Source organism: Anneissia japonica, unplaced genomic scaffold (genome assembly GCF_011630105.1).
Source record: "Anneissia japonica isolate Jap-2015-1 unplaced genomic scaffold, ASM1163010v1 scaffold5067_len495651_cov149, whole genome shotgun sequence".
NCBI classification, from domain to species: Eukaryota; Metazoa; Echinodermata; class Crinoidea; order Comatulida; family Comatulidae; genus Anneissia; species Anneissia japonica.
In genome coordinates this window covers 183,079-193,153 of record NW_022754121.1, presented here as the reverse complement: position 1 = coordinate 193,153, position 10,075 = coordinate 183,079, and the positions used below count along the sequence as shown (strand labels likewise).

General features: G+C 34.2%; 1 long non-coding RNA gene across 1 annotated transcript; it reads right to left on the bottom strand.

Annotated features, from left to right (window-relative positions):
- Positions 1 to 211: 211 nt before the first annotated feature.
- LOC117123123 lies at positions 212 to 1,425 on the bottom strand. Its single transcript, XR_004447805.1, has 2 exons — positions 1,162 to 1,425; positions 212 to 331 (listed from the first exon to the last, which is right to left on the bottom strand). It is a non-coding gene; the product is annotated as an uncharacterized LOC117123123 (long non-coding RNA).
- Between the last annotated feature and the right edge of the window lie 8,650 nt (positions 1,426 to 10,075).

Here is a 10,075-nt window from a genome sequence, read left to right as displayed (position 1 = left end):
TTTCTTCACTATTTTTATCAGAACCGGACAGATTATTGTGGCCAAATAACTTAGTCATATTTTGGGCCTTTTTCTATTCGAGGGCGCTTTTTTTTTTTTACCATCCTGCTGATTCAATACTCGAGAAGAAATAAACAATATTCAATACTATACTGAATACAATTAATATTTATTTATTCAATACCATTACAATAAATTATTCAATATTGAATACAATTAATATATATTTATTCAAAACATTTTACAATACTAAATAAATAATGAATATTTATTGCAAATATATTAAACCAGAATAGAATGCTTGAACTACCGAATCACGAGTTGCCATAACCTGAAAGAACAAGTCATTGAACAAACAATAAGATCATATATATATATATATATTTAAAGTCAATTTTCATAAATCAAACTATTATGCAAAGTAATACAACAATATATAAAGTCCAATGAAAAGGGAAAATATTTTAAAGTCAATTTTCATAAATCAAACATTTATGCAAAGTAACAACAATATATAAAGTTCAATGAAAAGTGAAACTATTTTAAAGTTATTTAAAGTCCAATGAAAGGGGAAAATATTTTAAAGGTTTTTTTTATAAATAATACTGTAAAACAATATATAAAGTCCAATGAAAAGGGAAAATATTTTAGTTAAGTCCAATGGAAAGGAAATATTTTAAAGTTATTTATAATTAAAACAATATATAAAGGGACAATATTTAGAGAAAGTAATGTAACAATTCATAAAGTCAACTGGAAAGGGAAAATATTTTAAAGTTACTTATAATTAAAAAAAGGGGAAATATTTAAAGTTATAATAATTTAAACAAGACATTTACGATTTCTTCAAGCCACAAAAAAATTTACCAATTGGACAAATTGAAGCTTTAAAAGGATATAATTACTTTACATTACCTGTTTGTCAAATTTGGACAGAAAATATTCGGTTTGGCCCAACCAAACTTCAACTACATTATGATACTAAGTGACCAGGGGTGATCATTCAATTTGGAATTGGTGCCATATAAATATTTGGTATTATTATTATTATTAAGTCACTCTTGGGTAAAGGTTCTCAAGCATTTATTTATCCCACAAAGCAATTTGCAATGGACATAAAATTCATAAGAACATTCACATAGTTTTTTCTTGCACACTCACCATTCAGTAGTGGCAGCAAGAGTAGTCATTCAGCCAAGCAGGGCAGGTTAACTTGTTGCAATGTCCAAGTTTCTTCGAATTTCTACTGTAAAATAAATTACATTAAATAGATTTAGGATGAGGAAATACAAATGCATCATAAATATCAAAACGACGTATTAATCATAGCATAATTAAATATTAAGGCCAACTCAGACAGCGTCGGCCGACAGTCTTAAGCTGTTGTAAGAAATATTAAACATGTTTAATATTCCAAGACATAACTGCCCCCAATGCAAACCATCGCGTCGAGCTGCGTTGTTCAACAACGCTGTCTGAGTTGGGCTTTACATGCAGAATGGTACTTAGCATACAATTTATATTCATAAAAATTACTTAATTTCATTAGTTACTATGCTTAAGTTTTAAAAATCTTGATCAGAATTGCTTTCAATAGATTAAAAAAATTTAATTTGTTAATGTTAAAACTAGCAATGAGAATATGTCATGTTTTACATTTTTATGTCTGATAAAGAATCTAAAATTGAGGTAAGGCTGGACCAGACTAAACTTTATTGTAAGTTTAAATGTTGAAAATTCATCAGTGTTTATTTTCTTCCGACACACACACGCAAATCAAATTTAAGGCATATTTTCCAACTTTTGATGTTTCGACAATTATGCACTTGTCAATTGTAGTCACGGACCCCCCTCGGACGTATTAGAGACTTAACCGCCCGGGATGTAATTTTCAAAACGGTTACATGCACATGAAAATCCCGGCCCAACTCCCGGCAATGTAGGGTATTGTTTTAACGTACATCCCCGGCTACTTCCCCGCCACTTATCGCCATTGTCATTGACAAGTGCATTACAAAATCCAGTCAAAGTAGCTACTATAAATATCCGTACCGTACGTAAAATTGAGGTTCTACTGTAATTATATCATAACGTGCAACCTTACTTTAAATGTTGTTACTCCAATCATGCTACATGCATCCAATAGAATGCTCAATATAAAAAAAAAAAATATATTTAGTCATTCCAAGGCATTTCAACAAAAGGACGCACATCTCAGGACATCAAAGGATATACTGTAACTCTGGCATCGACATTCTACGCACTGCACACTCCTAGCTACAAGCTGACCGCCACAGAAATCATAGCAACCAAACCATCATTAACCATCAACGTGTGACAAATTACCGACGCATATGTCAGTTTCCATGACAATCGCGCATCGTGCAGTGGTTACAAAGGCCTACTCGAAGTTTTGCATTAACATTATTTGTAATTTCAACAATAATTTTACGAATGAGGTGGTGTCCGGTGGTTCATGAGACTCACTTTGCAGAAAAAATAAATAGATTTTCTGCATTTACTCAAATGTTCGTTTTGTGCATCTTAGTCCAACATTGTCAAAATCAGTTTAATGATATATAAGAACATGAATTTTTATAAAAATCATAAATTTTTCATTTTGTTTATCAATTTTTACGAATCAAATTATAGTTTATAGAAGCACTTAACAAGCTGATGGTCAAACGAAATCACATGTAACAGACACTGCGAAGTACCCAAAATTAATAAAATAGTAACTAACACATAAAACGTATGGCACGCATAGACTAATAATTGACGGCTGTACTCACAATTAGTATCGGATATTGTCGATGCCACAGTAAAGATCAAAAGACTGTACGCACGTGCTATTTTCGCTTCTATTTTGAGCTTCTTTTTGTTGAATTGCCTTGGTCATTCACTTCGCATTACAAAATAATATTGGGAACATACTATTACTGCTGATTTCATATTATAAACAAATATTGCATTGCAAATTAGTTCTAATTCTATTTGCAATTCATTCTTAGGTCAATAAAAATAAAATTTTTAAGAGTGTAGGCCTATATCAGAATCATTGTATGAAAACTACCAAAACCCTATTAAGGATACAATTTCACGCTTTGGTTTGTTGGTTTAATAGGGGAAACCCATTAAGGGGATGTTTTTTGGTTCCAAATGTGTACTCTTAACAGGGGAATTGTACTGTATATCGAAGTATTGTACAGGTAATGTCTCGTAACAACAGTATGATATTTGATACATAATTATTAAAGAATATAATTACCGTACTCGCGCGAATAAGCGCCCCATTTGAATAAGCACCCTTCTCTAATAAGCGCGAAGTATAAGTGTGAAAATTTCCATAAGCGCTCCATATGAATAAGTGCCCCTTCTAATTTGAATAAACGCCCCCTCAATAATCCAATCAATCCTGGGACTGTGGATATTGGCATGATTTGATGTGTGGAGTGGAATCACATCCCCTTTAGTCAATATCAAAATGAGGATATTTATCTTGGACAGATGAGAGCTCCCTGGACAGATAGTATATTTTTAACTTTCATCTTCTTACATTTATATACACTAGCCTAGTCCTACTCGTTTTCTGACAATTTGCACCTCTTTAACACATTCTCATCTAAGTTTTCCAGAAAACATGCAATGATCATGCTGTCCTGCTATTCTCAATCGGCCAATGGCCAACAAGCTAACCACCACCACTAATTTAGTTAAAGGTAAAGGTAGGAGAATAACCCATAATTTGCAGCGTCATTGTGCTGAATTGCGTATGGGTATGGCCCAGGACAACCTAGCAGCCGTAAAGAGGCGCTTCTTGATATTTCATCTGCTTTTCTGCTGTTATGTAATACTGTACTCACAACATTATTGTCTTGACAAGCCATGCTCTCTGGACGATTATCTTTTCCGTCGCACCTCCAATTGTCGTTTTTCATTCAAAATATGCCTCTTAAATTTAATAAGGTCTCATAAGAACCCCTCGATTTTCATCTATTTCCATAAGCGCCGTCTCAATTTCCACTCTGTTTTCATAAGCACCCCGTTGGAATAAGCGCCCCTCAAAAAGTGCAAAAAATATTTTAAGCGCCCGGGCGCTTATTCGCGTGAGTACGGTACCTACAGCATCATTTTATTTTTATTTACATGATTTTTGATTTCGATAATTTTTTTCTGACTGCCTTACAGTAATTCTGTCATTGGTTGCTAGCACCTTTGTCATCTTCTTATTTCATACTGCCCACTAATTTAGCGGGCACTAAAACATTTTTTCGAAAACTAAGTTTCCTTCAAGAGTACGCAATAAGAAGCTGAGGTTGTAAAATGAGTGACACAACACTGTAAAATTTCTAAAACTTGATTACAAGACCAAAACAAATATTCCTTTGTATTTTGAAACACAAACACTATTCAACAAATTGCGATTAGAGGACTGCCGGTGCATCGATGTTTTATCAAGCTTATCAGTTCTATAGGATGACAGTCAACAAAACATTGACACAAATTGAAGACTATAGCCAACATTTCATCAAACTATTTTATTTTTTAAAAAATGTTTTGCTTGGATGTTTTCACAGAAATTTTCTGATTTTTAATGTGTTTATTTTAACACTTAAGACTTTCTGTATTATTATTTTCTTTTTTGAGACCCGGTGCTATCTGACGACCCTCTAAAATTCTCCCGCAACCCAAAGTTGGGTCGCGACCCATGGATGACGACCGTAGTACTAGACTGTAAGGTAAGGCCTGTGCCCAGGAATATATCCTCCATTGAAAAATTAGGCCTAGAAACTGCACATTTTAAAAAATAATTAAGGGCCGATTTCCGTGCAGATTTTGCCAAAAATTAAAGTGTCCCGAAAGCTCAGATCTACCAAAGCTAAGACCTAAGACCTAAGATTACGAGATATCAGACCCACTCGAAATATCAGACCCTGAAAATTAAGACCTTCAACTAAGCATGCTAGGATTTCTAGACAATAATATCTTTATTCGAAAGCTAACATCAATATAGAACTGACTAATCATGAAATAAATACCATTAAGTATCATCGATACCAGCTAGGCCCCTACTTGCAACGTTTACTGGAGAAAACAAATACAGTACAAACAAACTGTTGTACGTGTACAGGCTATTCGCACTCCACGGAACCGTACGGTACGGTTTAGGTACGTTTTCGATAGCGGTTTCTAATGCACAACATGCGAAGTCGACACTATGGCAATCAGATGACATATCTCTCAAGGCTAATTTATTAAGGCACAAAAGACTGCGTGAAATCCGATAACTTATGGATTTCAGTGTTTGATTAAGAATATACTCTTCAAATATATAAAATACCGGTATATTTGAAGAGAAGATATTTACCAAATTAAAGACAAATATTTTAACTCCTTCGTATTTATTTGTTTGTATACACTCATGTAGGCCCAACCTCAATAAACATTCAAATATATTTTAAAAATCTTTTTTTTATTAACTTATGCCTATATATTACTGTAGCGTATATAATAATTAAGAAATAGGCCTATGCGCCAATCATTCAATAACGACGATTGTCAGATTGAAACTAACAAACAGTAAAATGTAAAATAGTAATAGATCGATTTTATATTGGACTTTAATGGAAATAAACTTTTAGGCTTTATTGGGTTAGCATGGAAAATCTCAATTACGCTTTCTATTTTTATAATTATTTTCTATTGGCCTATTAAATTATTTTCTTTCTAAATTATATTACCAATGTTTGAGCAATGATTTTCCGAATAAACAAATCATATAATTAGGCCTATTGTTATTTTTATTTATGATTATCATTTCAATGATGATTATGATTATGAAGAAGAAGATGATGATGACGACTAATTATGCTGTATTCGTGAGCAAGAGGCATACCAACCAGAATGAAAATAGTCAATCCTGAAATTTTACAAATGATTTTCAAAGATTACTTTCGACCCAGTTCCTTGTTACCATGCCAGTGCAATTGGCGCAATGGTAAAAATTAAACTTTTTTTTATGTTTGACCAACTTTATAAGTACAGTATTGATTATAAAATAATTCCTGATGATCACATGTAATTAATGTTGAAATATTGAATCCCAACACGATATGGTGTGTATTTCAATACTTGGAGTATGTATTAGACTTTCCTATCTGAGATTAATCAGTGGACCTTTCGATAAAATAATAAATTTTTCAATAATATTAATATTATTCAATGGCATTATTAGTTACAATTTCAACCACAATGATAATATAATAATTGGTGATCTGCTTCTCCCCATTTTTGTTAGCACGATATCTCAAAATTGCCGCGAGCAATGTACATGCTCGCTTCAACGAACATTGGGCTTGGCATGGAATAGTCAATGTGAGATGTTCAATGTGCACTGTCATGCGTGACGTCATCTACGCGCAATTTTGCGTGTTTTTCATTATCGATCATATCATCCTAACCAATTGTCAGTTCACGGTTGAATATCACATACCGAAATATTTCGCGTGCGCCTCATAACGCACATGCATGCATGCGTTAAAATCTCAAAATCACTTTTTAACTAAATTAGAGCACGTTTCAGGACATTTTAAGCATTGCAAAATTTTTAAAATTTTAAACTATGTGCGCACATTTTTAATGCGCGCAGAATGTTGGAAGCTAGAAATTACGTTTTTTACATATTTTGGGTTCCTGCCAATAACAATGTCGTACGCTTGAATCAAACATAGGGATCTTTGCGCGCATTAGTGCCAATATACAATGAAAATATGCTAAAATCAGGCCTATTTTTAATCAGTTATAGCTCCTTAGGATGAAAGGTGACCCCCAATTTTTAGTACATATTCTGGGAAAGCATATGAGTTGTAAATATGATTTTATCATAATGGCTGATCACACATTGTGACATCATCATATTGCCATCTGAATTCAAAGAAACTGAATTTTATCTATGACGTCATTTTTGAAAATACACATTTGAGCGTATCTCGCTTATCCTTGATTGTCTCCCAACTTTGAGAATGTTATAGCTGAGACAATTCTCTTTCATGTGACTCCTTTTTACATTTTGATGACGCCATTATTGTCAAAACAAATGTTTTTGCTGACCCCCTCATCATTTTTTCCTCAAAAATTTGATGACCCCATAATCATCTTAACCAGTCGTCATTTCTAAATCATATTTAGTAGGCATAAACTTCAGGTCAAGGTTGAATGTTATGTACCTTAATTTTTTATGCGTATGCATGAGTAAATCTTTTAAAATGCTCAAAATTTTTTTTTTTTTAACTGAATTAGAGTATACTTTACGGCCATTTTCAGCATTTAAAAGTTGTTCAATCTGCACCATGCACACTTCCTCAAGGGTCAAAATGCGGCGGATCTAGTTATAACAATTATCATATAGCGATAGATCGATGTTATAAGCAATCATCTTTAACTTGCCAATGCTATAACTTACAAACAATGAAAACAACAATTAGCATCAACAACAGAAAAAAAAAAAAAAAGAAACCCATAGAAACACAGAGCCACACAAGTTGAACAAGCTGCAACGGGGGGAGACCGAAAGATCAGGAGATGGTTGATTAATTATAGAAAAGTTTGTAGACAAAATTGAAGGGGTCACAGTTGACAACGAGAAAATGTTCCATGCTTGCATGGTCATAGCCACAAATTTTATTCGGGAGATGCAGGACTATTTTTAGGTAGGTAGGCCTACTGTATGTCTGAAAATGCGCGCTCCTGTATTATGAGATATATCAGATCTGTCAATTCGTAGCTACCCGCGATATGACTATCGTGTATGCATAGGAAATCCCCTGATTGTTAAAATTACTTTAACTGCTTGAAAAGCATGTTAAGATTTAAATGAAGAAAATTGAACAAACGCTTTCGGCTATCAACATTTTTCAAGGTTTAGTATTGTATAATATAGAAACTTTATTTATTCACAAAAACGTAGGCCTATTTAATAATAAAATACTATTCTACCATAAGATCGTGATTGATAAACAGGTATTACATTATTATTATTATTATAATTATTATTATTATTATTAAGAACACATAAGTACGGACCGATTTAGGCCACGGACCAATGTTTTTCCTGATAGGACTAACTATAGAGATATTATCGAGAACGATCAAGAATCATATATCGGATATTTGCACGATGTGCATTAGAAACCGCTATCGAAACCGTACGGTTCAGTGGAGTGCAAATAGCCTGTACACATACAACGGTTTGATTGTACTGTATTTGTTTTCTCCAGTAAAACGTTGCAAATAGGAGCCTAGCTGGTATCGATGATACTAATACTGGTGTTTATTTCATGATTAGTCAGTTCTATATATTGATGTTAGCTTTCGAATAAGGTATATTTGTCTAGAAATCCTGGCACAGGCCTACTTAGTTGAGGGTCTTAATTTTCGGGGTCTGATATTTCGAGGTCTTAGCTTTTGTAGATCTGAGCTTTCGGGACACCCAAAAATTAGCCTTTCTTTGACCAGGTAGCTCAGGCATGAAGAGACCCTTAGGGGAGAAGCAAGTCACTGCACAAGCTAGTTCACACCTCAAGTGCTTTGAGACTTCTGTATACTAAAGCACTACAGTATCTAAATCTAACTACAACTATAAGTATAAAATAACATTACATCTGAATATACAAATGCTTTAGAAGTATCATTTGCCCAATTAATACTTTACAGAATATGGCGTAGTTGATGGGCCTGTCTACTTATATTATTACTTTTACTTTATATTATATTTTATTCGTAGCTATTGCATGGGGTGGCTAAGGTATTTTTGGCAAATTTGGCTTTCTATTATTTTTTTTTCCATTCATTTTATAGGCCTACATTTCGTTGTTATATACCGCGTTATTGACAAATTTTATTCGTGTTGATCGCAGGTGCACTGGATGGCAGCATCTAGCCTAAAGTACCTGCAATGACTGACGTCACGCCCATTTTCTCAGTCCACACATAAGTGTGACTCAGGATACTGCAGCGGGTAACAGGGTTGTGTTTGTTCTATTTTTAAATCGCTATGTTGATTGGTTATGCCGGGATTAAGATGTTGTCAACCAGATGTTGTTCTCCACTGTGTTTTTTTTTTTTTCCCAAATCCGTTTATCGTGAGAGCCAGACATCTGAATATTTACCATCACATCCACAAAATACGTTATTTTTTCATAGAAGATAAATTGGGGATAATTTGGCCCAGGGGCAAAAATCGGTCCGGCGGAATGATTTTGGCCTCATAATTACTTGCCAAATGTAGTCCACATAAGCCAAAATCAGTCCGCTGAAATTTACTTTGCTGTGCTCAGCACACTTGGGCATCTTACGTCCACAATACAGAGATCCCAAGTCTCCCTAAAATCGCGGGTTTCTCCCGATTTTTGAGGCCGTCTCCCGCCCTCCCGATTTTTATTAATATCTCCCGATTTTTAAAATATCCCGAAAATTTCACGAAAAATGTGATTTCCACGATGTCATAGAGCAATGAAACAAAAATTCTTATCTTAAGCCAATATACTATGGCGCTCGCTCAGCCATAAAATGTCATAAACAAGGCCAGGAAGTTGTTATTTAAGTTGTTTATCAAAATAACAACTCCAGGGCAAGGCAGGCGTGTAGAACCTCCTTGTTTATCCTCCATGTTACGATCTTTTGCATCCAGCGCCGACCTCATTCAATGAGATGGCTGTCAGTTGAGTAAATAAATTTCAACAAATTAACGAAATCAGAAATCCAATGGAAATGGATGGGGGCCCCAAGTTTTCGCCACGAAGATTTGGAACAGAATCGGTGCATAAAAAATACTTTTTCTTTCAAGTAAGCTTCAGTTCTTTAATAACAATACTAAAAAAATTATAGTTGATAGGTTTTGGTACTAAGCAGTCTTCCGAAAAATGAAGTTTATTTTAATATCGATCCCGAAATACATTTAGGGCTTAGGCCTAGGCTCTATCTGCACTGCAGGGTATGTACTGTATGTGTGTTGTGTTTGGTTGGCGTCTGTGTGTAGTGGTGGTCGCGACTCTGCGGCCTTAGGCCTAGTTACGCA